Source organism: Neoarius graeffei, chromosome 27 (genome assembly GCF_027579695.1).
Source record: "Neoarius graeffei isolate fNeoGra1 chromosome 27, fNeoGra1.pri, whole genome shotgun sequence".
NCBI lineage: Eukaryota > Metazoa > Chordata > Actinopteri > Siluriformes > Ariidae > Neoarius > Neoarius graeffei.
In genome coordinates this window covers 24,935,295-24,951,046 of record NC_083595.1, presented here as the reverse complement: position 1 = coordinate 24,951,046, position 15,752 = coordinate 24,935,295, and positions in this window count along the sequence as shown.

The following is a 15,752-nucleotide window of genomic DNA, read 5'->3' as shown; positions in this document are numbered from 1 at the left end:
GAAAGATGCCAACGCGCGGTATCTGGCATTCCAACCCTTCAATTTTAAGGTGGTCCACAGGCCGGGGGCGCAGATGGTCGTGGCGGACTTCCTCTCCCGTCAAGGGGGGGGGAGTCGGCTGCAGGCCGGACAGCCGCCCGGCCTGAGTCGGGCAGTGGGGGTATGTGGCAGCGGGGGCGTGGTCAAGCGCCGGTCTGTGACAGGAGGGCGGAGTCAGGGAAGGTAAGTGGCAGAATCACTACACCTGACTGCAATTAACCTGTGTTTGTGTGTGTCTTCCCAGTGACCGCGCCCTATTAGGGAGGGGGAGCAAAAGCAGAAGAGGGCTCCTGAATCAGACACCTGATGTGTGTGTCTGGCGATATATTTCTGAGAGACCACTGAAAAGTGCAAAATAAAACTTATTGTTGAACCTGATCTCTGTCCTGCCGTCCTCTGTGCTCCACCCACCAACACTGAACCGCTACAGTATATTTGTCAGACCCTCCAGGATTTTGTGATGTTGCAATTTGCAACTTCAATGCAAATTCAACCAATCCCCGTGAATTCAGGGCAGTGTTGCAATTATATCCAATCACCGCATCTTTCCCGCAAATTTGACCAATCGTTGGCGTCGTCTTGAGGTGACGTTGACAAACTACCTTCCACCTTACTTCCGTGTATACATTCAAGTGAAGCAGCATGTGTGCAGTGTTGCCAGATTGGGCGGTTTCCCGCCTAATTGGGCGGTTTTAAGTGCATTTTGGCGGGTTTTAAACATATTTTGGGCTGGAAAACGTCAGCAGTATCTGGCAACATTGCGTGATGTGCGAATCAGTGTTTATGTAGGCTTAAATTCTGTTACTGAAAGTGTGTTATGTTTACAGTGAAGGACTGTGCACTTTACGTTATTTTTTTACTTAATACAAGAAATTAAGGGATGCCAACATTTTTGTCAAAATCCATTTTATTTTCCATTATTTAGGCAGCTTCAGCATCATACTGTGAGATTCTGTTCAAATTGTTTTTTTTCTTCTATGAAGCCTGAGCCATTTATTTTATTAGTTTATAATTATTGTTTAATTTAGTCTTCAGGAGAGACTGCCTGCACACAGTACTAGTATTAATAGTTTTTTTTTTCTTACATGAAAGCTGAGGCATTTATATTATATTTTAAGGTAACTTCATGATGTGCTGTGAGGTTCTATGCACTTTAACTTTTGAACCAACAGGAGCATTTGGATAAATAAAGCCTATCTTTCTGCATTTTTGTAGTCCTGGTAATCTTTTATATTGGTAAAGTTGTTTATAGGACCATTTCTCAGTGTCTTTGTTTTTTTTTAATCAATAGTTTTTCAGTAATAACTTAATATTTAACATATCACTCAATTTTAATCAAAAAAGAGAAAATCGCAACAATTTCTCATAACTTTCACTTCCTCCCGCAATGTAATTGCGACAAAAACCTAAAAAACACCACAACTTTCATTGCAATTTTTTGGAAAACTCCCCGCAACATCAGACATTTTAGCCCACAACAATCACAAAACAGGCCCGCGAAATCCTGGGGGCACTGATTTGTAGAGCCCCGCCCCATCCATTCGTCTCACCTCATAGTCAACATCCCCAACTTGTTGTGTGACCTTGAAGGGCCCTTGCCACTTGGCAACTAATTTGGAACTCGATGTGGGCAATAATATGAGTACTTTGTCTCCCGGAGTGAACTCTCTAAGGCGCGTGCCCGTGTTGTACAGCCAGGCTTGACATTCTTGTGCCTGCCACAAGTTCTTCTGGGTTAAGTGTGTGAGGGTGTGGAGCTTTGTGCGCAGATCAAGAATGTATTAAATTTCATTCTTACTAGGCAAAGGTCCCTCCTCCCAACTGTCCCACAGCAAGTCCAAGATGCCACACGGCTTTCGCCCATATAATAATTCAAATGGGGGAAAAATCCCATGGAGGCTTGTGGGACCTCTCATACTGCAGATAACAGGGGCTCGAGCCATATTCATGCATCTTACATGCATCTTCATCTTACATGCATCTTCACTTGCAAATTTCCAAATTAGATTTTTAAGTGTTTGATTGATCCTCTAGATCAAACCAATCATTTGTGGGTGATAAACACTGGTGCAGATGGATTTGATTCCCAACAACCCATACAGGTGTATATTTCTTCTTATCAGTGCAATCTGTGTACATACAGAACCAAAACAATTCTGTTCGTACTATTTTAAGTGCAATCCATGTACATATAGAACCATACAATAGATTTCTGTTTATATTCTGTTTATACCATTTTACCAGTGCAACTCTGTATACTTTACTATTTATTTTTATACTTTATTGGTTCTCCCCCCTTTCTTTCTTTCTTTCTTTCTTTCTTTCTTTCTTTCTTTATGAGTTATATAAAGAAAGAGTCAACAGCACCTTCAATTCCGTTGTACCTTTGGAAAAGTGACAATGACAATAAAGACTTATCTTAAAGTGAGCCACATGGAATACGAGTTCCCTACGGCTATTAGGGATTAACAACTGGGTTATTTGTTCACTGGTTTGAGTGTCCTGCATCACTCGATACAGTCTATCTTTAATAATTGCGAAATATGGGAAGAGGGGTGCCGCATTTGGCTGGAGAGTTTGACCATCGATTACTCTCACTTGGTCAGCTGCATGCCACAGAGTCTCGTCTCATGACTACTCTAAAGGGAAATCCTCAAGGGAATCCCTGAGAGCAGGAGGAGGGGAGGGGTGCTCCTCATTCCTTGTATCGTTCTGACCCGGTGATGTGGACGGCTCTGTGACAGCTTCTTCAGTCAATGCCACACCAGGATCCCCCTGTGATGTTTTACAGCAGGACCCACTCCCTATTATGTATTTCATCAATGTTTGAAGCCCTGGCCAGTCAGTCCCCAAAATCAGCGAGTGCGTGAGACGAGGATTAACCGCCGCCTTAATTCCATGCTTTATGCCCCGGAATAGAATATGGACAGACACTAGAAGATAATTGTGAACATCCCCGTGCACACACAACACCTTCACTGCTTGTGCTCTCCCCAATGCCTCACCTTGCACCAGGCTTTGGTGAACTGAGGTTAGATTTCAACCGGAATCCACCAATGCATGATATGTATCCCCTTGAATGCTTACCGGTATGCAATACGTTCCAGCCTGATCAGGGGTGGTCTCTCATGCATTGGGGATGCAGATCACAGCTTCCACCTCCATTGCTGAGCCCTGACTCGGGAGATGCTCCGGCTCCCCGCCACGCCAGCACACCTGCCCAGGCTTTCCCTCTGCACCAGCGTACTCACCTGAAGGGGAGAAGACACAGACATGGAAGAGGGAGATGGGAGAACACCACAGGTGTGACAGGCTGGCTGGGGAGGAGCCGGCTGCCGCCTCCGCAGTGGGGGAATGGGGTGGGGAAGAGAGAGAGAGGGAGGGGGAAAAGGAGAGAAAGAAAGAGAAGAGGCATCTTGTCCACCTGCCATTGGAACTGCCTCCAGATGGCCCTCCACCAACTCGATAACTCGTTCTAGCGATGCCGGGCGATGACACTGGACCCACTCTGCCGTTCCTTCTGGAAGTCGAGAGGTGAACTGTTCCAGTGCCACCAGATCAATGATCCTGTCCGCATCATGGTCTTCCGCCCTCAGCCACTGCCGGCAGGCGTCCCGGAGTTGCTGGCCGAATGCAAATGGCCGGCCAACCTCCTCCAACGTCAGCATCTGGAAGCGCTGGCTATGTTGTTCCGGGGATCGGCTGACACACTGCAGGATGGCTTCTTCAGGTCAGCATACCTGAGCCGGCTGTCAGCAGGGAGCTGTAGCACTGCAAGCTGCGCCTCACCAGTCAGAAGCGGGAGAAGGCGCGCCGTGTGCTGCTCAAGTGCCCACCCCCACATTTTGGCTGCTTGCTCAAAGAGAGTGAAGAAAGCTTCCGCATCATCATGCGAGCCCATCTTTGAGAGGGTGATGTGAGAAGGGTCCGCTGTGGTGATGGTTGAAGCCCCTGTGGACGCAAACAGATGCTGCAACGCCTGGTGATCTTCCAGCTCGGCCAGCATCAAGGTTTCAAAGTGTTGCTTTTGCTCTTTCCGGAGGGTGGTCAGTGCTTGATGCTGGTTCTGCTGGGCGGTAGCGAGGGCATGATTGAGCTCTTTGAATGGGGAGGACTCCATGTGGTGGTTCCCTTCTGCATTCCCAGGTTTCAGCACCACTGTAACAAGTCCCTGATGTGGGTGGAGTACAGAAGCACAGCAGGTGGGAGTTGATGTTCACACACACACACACACACACACACACACACACACACTCTTTATTTTACTTATTTTTAGCTTTTCAGCTTCACTCACTCACACAGTCACACATGCAACACACACACATGTTTTGTGGTTGGGGGAGCTCCCTCTTTCTGCTCTCTCCCTCTTTCTGCTCTCTCCCTCTTTTTCTATCCTCTGTCACTGCAACACACACAGCATTAATTAAGCACAGATGCATTGACTTTGCCACTCACCTGCCACAGACTTGTATGCCTGCTTGTTGTTTTTATAATAAACTCTTCCAGTGATTACATCCATCTACTGCCCACCATTACTGACAGATTACTTTGCCTAAACATGGATGTAGTGGAAAAGAGCAGGCACAACACCACACCAGGGTTTCTTTTCCTCAGCCTGGATCAGTACATTTTCTGCATTGGCTAAGATTGGACACACTGGCACCCTTCTGGATTACCTGCCTGAAGGAGTTTTGCTCCAATGCAAGAGGACCTGGTGGAGCCCAAGCCTGCGGAGAACTTCTGGGTAGGGTGCATGATATACTGGCTCACTGTGTGGGCATACTGCTGGGCCAGGTATTTACTCACTGTCGAACATCCTTGTCTTGGAGACTCCAAGTTATTTGGCACTATGCTTGTGCACCTGTTCTAGGCTCTAGGGAAATAGGATCACCCTCAAGATTTTTTTTTGGGGGGGTGGCTGATACCCTTAAGGCTGACAGAGTGGCAGAGGGGGAGGCCTATTCCCCAGAGCTCCCTCCAGAGGCTGACACAGTGGTAGATGGCAAAGCCTTCACTCCTGAGCTCCCTCCAGGGGCCGATGCAGGAGCAGACAGGGAGGCTTTCACTCCTGAGCTCCCACCAGAGGCTGATGCAGTGGCAGATGGGGCAGGCTCTGCCCCAGAGCTAGTGCCAGAGGCTGACAGGGTGGCCTCTGTTCCAGATCCAGTGTCAGAGGCCGACATGGTGGCCTCTGCTCCAGATTTCAGTGAAGATGAATTCTTAGTTCTGCTGCTTGGCTTCTAAGATGTTGTCATGCTACAGCCTGGCCAAAAAAGTTAATGCTGATACCTTTCTGTTTTAGCCAGCATTAACTTTTTCAGCAATTTGTGCTACAGAAGCTCTTCTGTGGGATTGGACTACATGGGCTAGCCTACATGCCCCATGCAAATCAATGGGCCTTTGATACCCATGACCCTGTTGCTGGTTCACTGGTTGTCCTTCCTTGGACCACTTTTGGTAGGTACTAACCACTGCATACCGGGAACATCCCAGAAGATGTGCCATTTTGGAGATTCTCAGACCCAATCATCTAGCTATCACAATTTAGCCCTTGTTAAAGTCTCTCAGATCCTTACACTTGCCCATTTTTCCTGCTTCCAAAATGTCAACTTCAAGAACTGACTGTTCTCTTGCTGCCTAATATATCCCACCCCTTGACAGGTGCCACTGTAATGAGATCTCATTATCTCATCTCATTATCTCTAGCCGCTTTATCCTTCTACAAGGTCGCAGGCAAGCTAGAGCCTATCCCAGCTGACTACGGGCGAAAGGCGGGGTACACCCTGGACAAGTCGCCAGGTCATCACAGGGCTGACACATAGACACAGACAACCATTCACACTCACACCTACAGTCAATTAGAGTCACCAGTTAACCTAACCTGCATGTCTTTGGACTGTGGGGGAAACCAGAGCACCCGGAGGAAACCCACGCGGACACGGGGAGAACATGCAAACTCCGCACAGAAAGGCCCTCGCCGGCCCCGGGGCTCGAACCCAGGACCTTCTTGCTGTGAGGCGACAGCGCTAACCACTACACCACCGTGCTGCCCCCTGTAATGAGATAATCATTGTTATTCAGTTCACATGTCAGTGGTCATAATGTTCTGTCTGATTGATGTAAAATGTCATGCTTTCAAGAAATGTTGGTGTCTCCTTGATTTTGGTTGAAGAAATATTCAAAGAGCCAAAGTTAAAATCTTCCCATCCTCCACATCTATTATTTTTATGTAATGCATGAGGAAAATTGAAGATGAATTATCTAATAGTTTGATTCTTAAATTGGTAAGAAAAAAGGATTGGCTCCAAAAAAAAGTTGCTGATTCAGCTTGTCAGTCAAAACTGGTAACATAGATGTTTAGGCACTACCTGAAAGCGTAGCTCCTGATGAGTGTATGAGCAAAATATTTGCAAGGGCATAAAATCAACCTGAATAGAATAATAATATTATAGCATATGAGCCATCAAATTATTTTGTGAAGTGTATTTCACGTCAATAAATTGCTGCATTGTCTTGTAACAGGGTTCCAAGGTTGTCACAGACAGGGGTGGTAGTGGGGACAAGTTCCTTTATCTATAAAATGCTCCCATATGGCATGTGTCTCAAATAGCCTCTGACAACTGAAGTCCAACTACTGGCCTGCCCATGTAGCTTAGCTTTTAAGCCTGGCAGAACCTGCTTTTACTGACAGGAGAAGGGATAAAGGCAGGTCACTGGTGCCTTAAAACCAGTTGCTTTTGGGTAGATGGGGCTCATCAACCTTGGCTGGTAGCTCATCTAGGAGAAGGAAAACTCTGGTCTCAAACCTCAGCTGCCTTGCAGCCATACCCCCTCATGGGAAAAGCTTTGGGAGTAAACCCTGAGGAAAAAAATCTGGAGTTGTTCACAACCTTGTCAGGGTTTTGCTGGGAATCAAACCTGGGTTGCTGGTGTAGTGATCCAGCAAACCCCCACTAGGCCACCAGGGGAATGACTCAAGTGCAGAGGCGTGAGGTGAAAGTAGAGTAGGAAAAAACAGTTTATTTACAATGCAAAAAATCCAAAAAGTATAATCCAAAACGCTAAGAAGATATAAGGGAAAAAATAAAAAATCCAAAAGTTCAAAGTCAATACAAAAGCCAATAACCAGAAAAGAAGGGGTAAAAATCCAAACACTCAGAAGATCCAAAAAGTCAAAAACAAAATCCACAAAGTCCAAAAGAAAGCAAAAATACAAAGAACACAAGGATATAGGCAAGGCACACGGGACAGAGGTAACTAGCACTAAACAGCATAGCAAAAAGACTCCATGACTAGAGGCCAAACTGAGGGAGTATAAATACACAAACTAAATAGAACACAGGTGACAATAATGAGGAATAGGTGGGGCACAAGGCACATGGAAAAACAAAACACAACACACAGAAGCAATAGCGGCCTCTAGCAGTCAAAACAAACATGACAACAAAAAAGGAATGATAGCGGCCTCTAGAGGCCAACAAAGTCCAAGTCCTAACAGTCCTGGCAACTCCTGCAACGACACTGGTGCCAGCATGTATCAGTGACTGCCCCTCTGCTGGATCACATCGGTGGAGTGGAGAGGGGGGACCTGTTGCATGGGCAAAAGCTTGTTCTCCATATTTCACTGCCCAGGCTTGTGCCCTGGAGCGGACACTCCAGCATTGCTTTGCAGCATTGACACAACATGGGGCAGCAGCAGTTTACTGGTGATAAGCCTATGCGTTTGAGTGACATAGTAAGGCACCAGGGGTTGCTCTCGACAGAGGGAGGGATTCTAGGTTCCCATTGGGCAGCTACCACCCACTTCAAGCTGGGCAGTCCCCAGTCAGTTAGGTGCTGCCTCACCATGGTCCACTTGTTCCACTGGGTGTGTGGGGCTTAGGGAAAAACCTGATAGGTGGATCGACAACCTTACACCAGGCAGAACAAAAGAGAAGAAAAAACATCCGGCCCTCAGGCTCAGCACCTGGAATGTGAGGACCATGACTCCTGGACTGACAGATGACCTGCAAGAAGTCAGTGATGCTTGCAAGACTGCAGTGATCAATAATGAGCTGCACAGACTGTGGATGGATATCGTCACCCTGCAGGAAACAAGACTATCTTCATCTGGGAGCCTCTGAGAGAAGGACTTCACCTTCTTCTGGCAGGGAAAAGCACCAGATGAGACTAGAGGACATGGTGTAGGCTTTGCCATCAGAAACAGCCTTGTTGGGTCAGTCATCCCACCAATGGAGGGAACAGAAAGATTGCTCAAGATCCAACTTCAAACATCAGTGGGTCTAGTTAGCCTTGTCAGCGTCTATTCGCCAGCTCTAGCCTCCACCCAGGAAGCAAAGGACAAGTTCTATGACAAACTCAACAAAGCCATCGACGACATCCCTTCCGATGAGCCACTGTTTGTCCTTGGGGATTTCAACACCAGAGTCGGTAGTGATCACCACAGCTGGCCTTCCTGTCTGGGACAGTGTGGTATAGGAAAGATGAATGAGAATGGGCAACAACTCTTTGAACTTTGCTGCCAACACAGCCTCTGCATCACCAACACCTTTTTCAACACCAAGACCCAGCACAAGGTATCATGGAGGCACCCAAGGTCCAGATACTGGTACCAGCTCGACCTTGTCCTGACAAGATGTTCAGATACAAGTCCACCCCCAGTGGCAAGATGTGACAGCCTATGAAACGTCAAGCTGACCCGCATCTACCACAGCACTGACTGTGACACTGATCACTCTCGTGTGCAGCAAGGTGAAGCTACAGCTGCAGAGACTTCATTGCTCCAAAAAGGGGAGTAGGCCATGCATTGAACCCACCAAGACTTGTGACCCCATAAAAGTGGAAGAATTTATTCACGCCCTTGAGGAAGCATTACCTGGTCCCCCTGACGCAGACATCAGCAAGAGATGGGAACACCTATGGGACACCATTTACAACACTGCAATGTTGACATTTGGGAAGAAGACTACCAAGTCTACTGACTGGTTCAAAGCACACTCTGTGGAGTTGCTACCTCTGATTGAGGAGAAGAGACGTGCACTGGCAGCATACAAGTTCACCCCCAGTGAGAAAAACTTGCAGTCACTCCGGACAACTCAGAGTAAAATTCAGCAGGCTGCCAGGAGGTGTGCCAATGAATGTTGGCTCCATCTTTGCTCCAGGATCAAGACAGCAGCAGACACTGGCAACATCAGAGGGATATATGATGGGATCAAGCAGGCCATTGGCCCAATGCAGAATAAAACAGCCCCACTCAAGTCATCCACAGGATAGGTCATCAAGGACCAGACTCAACAGATGGAATGCTGGGTCAAACACTACTCAGACTGTTGTTACAGGGGCAGCCCTCAATGGCATTGATTCATTACCTGTTATGAAAGAACTGGATGCTGAACCCACCCTTGAGGAACTCTGTGAAGCACTGAAAGCACTTGCATTTGGCAAAGCACCAGGAAAAGTTGGCATTCCTCCAGAGGTCCTCAAGTGTGCCAAGGGCACCCTCACCAAAGAACTACATGATCTTCTCTTCCACTGCTGGCGAGAAGGCACAGTGCCTCAAGACATGAGGCATTCAAATATAGTCACTCTATACAAGAACAAAGAAGATAGGAGCGATTGTAACAACTATCATGGAATTTGGCTTCTCAGGATTGTGGAGAAGCTCTTGGCTAGAGTTGTTTTGAAGAAGCTGCAGGTTCTTGCTGACAGAGTCTACCCCAAATGTCAGCGTGGGTTCAGAGCTGAGCAGTCCACCATTGACATGGTCTTCTTCAACAGGCAACTACAAGAAAAGCAGAGAACAGAAGAAACCTCTGTATCTAGCCTTCATTGACCTGACAAAGGCATTTGACCTTGTGAGCAGAAAAGGCTTGTTCGTCATCCTGGCCAAGATCGACTGCCCTCAAACCCTGCTCAGCATTGTCAAGTCCTTCCATGAGGACACGAAGGGGACCATCATCTACAACAGCTCCACATTTGAGCTGTTTAACATCTGCAGCAGAGTGAAGCAGGGTTTTGTGCTTGCGCTGACGCTGTTTGGCATTTTCTTTGCAATCCTGCTCAAACACGCTTTTGGAACAGCCACAGAAGGCATCTATCACCACATAAGATCTGATGGAAACCTCTTCAACCTCTCCAGGCTCAGAGCAAAGACCAAAGTGCAGACCAGATGTCTCAGAGACTTTTTGTTTGCTGATGATGCAGCTGTTGACACTCAGCAGGAGCTACAATCTCTGATGTCCCACTTCACTGATGCCTGCAGAGAATTTGGTCTCACAATCAGCCTGAAGAAGGCACAGGTGATGGGTCAAGACATTGAACAGCCACCATCCATTAGCATTGTTGACTACACACTGGAAGTCTCATCTCATCTCATCTCATCTCATCTCATCTCATCTCATCTCATCTCATTATCTCTAGCCGCTTTATCCTGTTCTATCCAGCAACATGTTTCAGAAAAGTTGGGACAGGGGCAACAAAAGATTGAAAAAGCTGTGTAATGCTAAAAAAAATGATTAATTGGCAACAGGTCAGTAATATGATTGGGTATAAAAAGAGCATCCCAAAGAGGTTGAGTCTCTCAGAAGTAAAGATGGGGAGGGGCTCACTGCTCTGTGAAAGACTGCATGGGCAAACAGTGCAACAATTTAAGAATAACTTTCCTCAATGTAAAATTGCAAAGAATTTGGGGATCACATAATTTATGGTACATAATACCATGAAAAGATTCAGAAAACCTGGAGAAATCTCTATGCAAGAGACAAGACTGACAACTGACATTGGATGCCTGTGATCTTCAGGTCCTCAGGGGACACTCCATTAAAAGCAGACACATGTCTCATCTCATTCTCTAGCTGCTTTATCCTGTTCTACAGGGTCACAGGCAAGCTGGAGCCTATCCCAGCTGACTACAGGTGAAAGGCAGGGTACACCCTGGATAAGTCGCCAGGTCATCACAGGGCTGACACATAGACACAGACAACCATTCACACCTACAGTCAATTTAGAATCACCAGTTAACCTAACCTGCATATCTTTGGACTGTGGGGGAAACCGGAGCATCCGGAGGAAACCCACATGCACTGTAAAAAAAATCCCGTTGTTTTTACGGAAAAAAACTGGCAGCTGGAGTCACCAGAAAAAATCCGTAAAATATACAGCAAAACGGTAATTGCTTTTACAGCACAGCATGTACATTTTACAGTTTAAAGTAGCAAATATAACAGAAGTCCAGTGTTTTATATGCTGGATTTAACTGTAAAATGTACAAGCTGTACCGTAAAAGCAATTACCGTTTTGCTGTATATTTTACGGATTTTTTCTGGTGACTCCAGCTGCCAGTTTTTTTCCGTAAGAACAACGGGATTTTTGTATGCTGGTTTCAATGATCTACTAGACAGATATTTTTTTGGGGGGGCTTTTTTCACCTTTATTGGATAGGACAGTGTAGAGACAGGAAATGTGCTAGAGAGAGACTGGGAAATGACCTTGGGTCAGAATCGAACCCGGGTCCCCAGATTCACGGTATGGCGCCTTAGTCGACTGAGCCACGACAGTGGCCGTTTTTGTATTTTTTTTAACAGGGCAATTATGTAATTTTAACTATCACATTCTGTTTTAGTATTACAGTTTGTCTGTGTTTAAACTACAACAATTTGTAAATTCTACAAAAAAATATGATCAATTCAACATATTCTTACTGTTAAATTAACAGTGGTATTTGGTGAGGAGTTTTACAGTATATTGATGTAAATTACACACTGCTTCATTGTTTTTGTATTTACAGTTTTTTTATGTCATGATTTTACATAAATTCCCTGTTAATTCTACGGACATTTTTTACAGTGTGGACACGGGGAGAGCATGCAAACTCCGCACAGAAAGGCCCTCGCCGGCCACAGGGCTTGAACCCAGACCTTCTTGCTGTGAGGCGACAGCGCTAACCACTACACCACTGTGCTGCCCTACAAACTGGAAGTCATCCATGATTTTGTGTACTTGGGGTAAACAATCTTGGACAGTCTGTCACTTGAGAACAAGATCAACAGATGTATTGGAAAAGTATCCACAACCTTTTCTTGACTGACAAAGAGAGTCTGGTCAAACAGCTGACTCACAGAGCATGCCAAAATCCAGTTTTACTTGTGTTCTGAGTATCCTCCTCTACAGCAGCAAGACATGGACCCTGCATTCAAAGTAAGGACAGAGGCTGAACTCTTTCCATATGTGCTGTTTGAGATGTATCCTGGGCATCACCTGGATAGACAGAGTCATCAACAATGCAATACTGGAGAGGACACACACCACCTCCATGGTCACCCTTCTCAAACAGAGGTGCCTGCACTGGTTGGGTCATGTCTCTCACATGGAAGTTGGCCGGATCCCCAAAGACCTCCTGTTCAGTGAGCTGACATCTGGAAAAAGGTCAACAGGATGGCCCCAGCTGCACTATAAGGACATTTGCAAGCATGACCTCAAGGCTGCTGCCATCAACATCAGTACCTGGTAGCTGCTTGCCTCAGACAGAAGCACCTGGAAACAGGTGGTGCGCAAATGCCTTTTCGACCATGAGACCACACTGAGACACCAAGCAGACGACAAGAGGTCTCGCAGAAAGTCCCACCCCAAGATGCCAGTTCTGCTGCCACCATTTGCAGTGCGAGATGTGGCAGGCTCTGCCACTCTTGGATTGGACTTTATAGCCACAGCAGACACTGCTCGGAAACATCCATTGGCGCATATCCATGACCCCCTGGGATTGATGGCTGCCAACTGTCTTGTGACAGTGATACCAATAATGGGATATGCATCACAGTTATGAATACGTATTTATTTATTTATTTATTTATTTGACTTTGCATGCCATGCGCCAGAAACAACACCACAACATTTATTAAGGAGTGACTCTGCCGGGTGCCTGGTGGACAGCAGTGGACCAGTGCTTTCACGTTACATCATTACTATATAGTTACCATCCAATATCAAACTTGATATGCCAAACAGTTGTCTGGTTACATCTGTCACGTCCATGCACTTTTAGAGCTTGGGGCATGCAGCCACAGATTGTAAAGCATGTGCATGATATTAGGACTAATTACAAGGCATCTGTTCCTGACTAGAGCACAATCACAGCGCATAGTTATAAGGACTTTTAGTAACACAGACTTTGCAAAAGCCTTGTACTTTGTATCGTTTTTCTTTTTTTGACCCTGTTTATGTTTTTGGACTTTGAGTGTTATATTACCTCTGATATCCTGTCTGTGCCTCACTTGACCATTGCCTGTTTTTTGACTCTGCCTTTGTCTCCATTTTGGATCTATTTACTAGCGTGCTTTTCAGTAAAACTCTTCCTGCAATTACATCCGTCCCTTACATGACAGAAACTGTCAATTGTCCAACAAGCTAGGTGACTAATAAAAGTGTTTTAACTAGTTTTATATAAAACTGTCATGAATATTTTCTGTAAAATGTTAGTAAATAATCCCATGTTATTTTTTAGAAAGCAAATTAAAATAAGTGCTGAATAAAATGCCATCTATCTTATGTAAATGATTTGTAGGCTTCTTTGGTTAACATGATAGTTACTCCTTCTGTGTGTGGAGCTCCCTCTGTTTGATGACCTGAATATATAATCATTGTTCCATCTGCAAAACATGTCTTCCCCGATGATGTCCATCTTGTTTCACATAGACCCAAGATACTTAAGTTGTAGCAATGCGTTTCCTTTGATATAATTGTAGGTTTTCCCTCCTGGTACATTGTCCCGATATTCCATGTACCCACAACTGATGTTGATTTTGGTGACAGAAAAGTGTTCGCCCATGCTGTTTCATTCCCACTTCTGCAACACTGCTTCATTTTCCTCTTGCTTAAAGGGTCCTTCTTCTCCAAATCAGATATAAAAATTCCTCATCTTTTCCTTGTTGATGTTTCTGTAATCATTGAATATCCACTGAAGAAGAAGAAACCTTTATTCATCACATGCACACTTCAAGCACAGTGAAATTCATCCTCTGCATTTAACCCATCTGAAGCAGTGAACACACGCACACACTCAGAGCAGTGGGCAGCCACACCAGAGTGCCCGGGGAGCAGTCAGGGGTCAGGTACCTTGCTCAAGGGCACCTCAGCCCAAGTCCACCCCACGTCAACCTAACTGCATGTCTTTGGATTGTGGGGGAAACTGGAGCACCCGGAGGAAACCCACACAGACACGGGGAGAACATGCAAACTCCACACAGAAAGGCCCTCGCCGGCCACTGGGTTCGAACCCGAAACCTTCTTGCTGTGAGACGACCATGCTAACCACTACACCACCGTGCTGCCCGATGGGTGGGTGATTAGCCCATGCAGTTTCATCAGAGCCCTGTTGGCTGGCATTACCTGTTTCCACCTCTCATGACGAGGACATAGGGTTGGACTTATAAGAGGCAAATCAATGATTTCATGGGAACCCGTCAGTTCTAGAATCATCACAGCAAGTTTTAAAACCAAGCATAAGAAAATTGTAGCAATAGTCATCCAATGCGACATACCAACGAATGATGCAAATGAAGCAGAGAAAGAAGAATTCTATAACAGCCTGTACAACACCTTGGACACTGCAAAGGAAAAGGATTTTATTATCATCATAGGTGATTTCAATCCTAAGATCGGAGCAGACAATGTTGGATATGAGTAAGTTATGGGAAAACATGGTATTGGAGAAATGAATGACAATGGTGAGAGACTAATGAACTTTAGCGCAAACAGTAAAGTTGTAATTGGTGGGAGTATTTTTCTACACAAGAAGATACATAAAGCGACATGGATTTCACCAGCTCGCATAATGGAGAATCAGATTGACCATATTTGCATAAACCAAAAATTCAGAAGATCTCTCCTTGATGTTTGAGTTAAAAGAGGAGCAGATGCAGCTTCAGACCACCATCTATTGATAGCAAAAATTCATTTTCCTCAATAAATAAATGACCAAGTATAATATTTTTTGCTCATTTGTTTAATTGGGTTCTCTTTATCTACTTTTAGGACTTGTGTGAAAATCTGATGATGTTTTAGGTCATACTTATACAAAAATATAAAGGGTTCTCAAACTTTCAAGCACCACTGTAAACGTCTTCTTAAAATGGTATGCTGCACATACCAGATAAGATGCAAGCAGTGAACAAACACAAGTGGAGCACCTGCAACTACAGAGTCTGTAAATGCTTCCCTATCTAGTAGATGGTCTCAGCAGCAAGTAATGAGACTGACAGGGCTCCTGATATCACATGTTAAAGGTCTAGGTTTACGTAAAAGTATATCATGAGAAAAGTAATTTGATTTCTGCAGTTTACTGGCATGAAACTCGTTGTGAAGGCAGTGATGGAACAGCAAGTTTTTCTTTGCAGATTTTTGGTGTCTGGTAGGGATGTTGGGAATGACCCTCCCATAATAAAACTTAGCATGCTGCATTTCTGACCATTTCAGCGGTTGTTGAATGCTCAGCCATAACAGAAGCATTTACAAGTAGTGATGACTGAAACATATGTGTGCACCTAGCACATCCTGGTCCAGTGCCCCTTTTGTTAGTTGGTGCATGAGAGTAATGACATGCTTTCCATCAAGGTGAGGGGATAGGGCTCTGGAAAAAATGTCAAAGCTATGGAAGAATGCTACTTGATATAAGCATATCAACATCCACAACATGAAAGCTGTGTGACTAGTTCTATGAT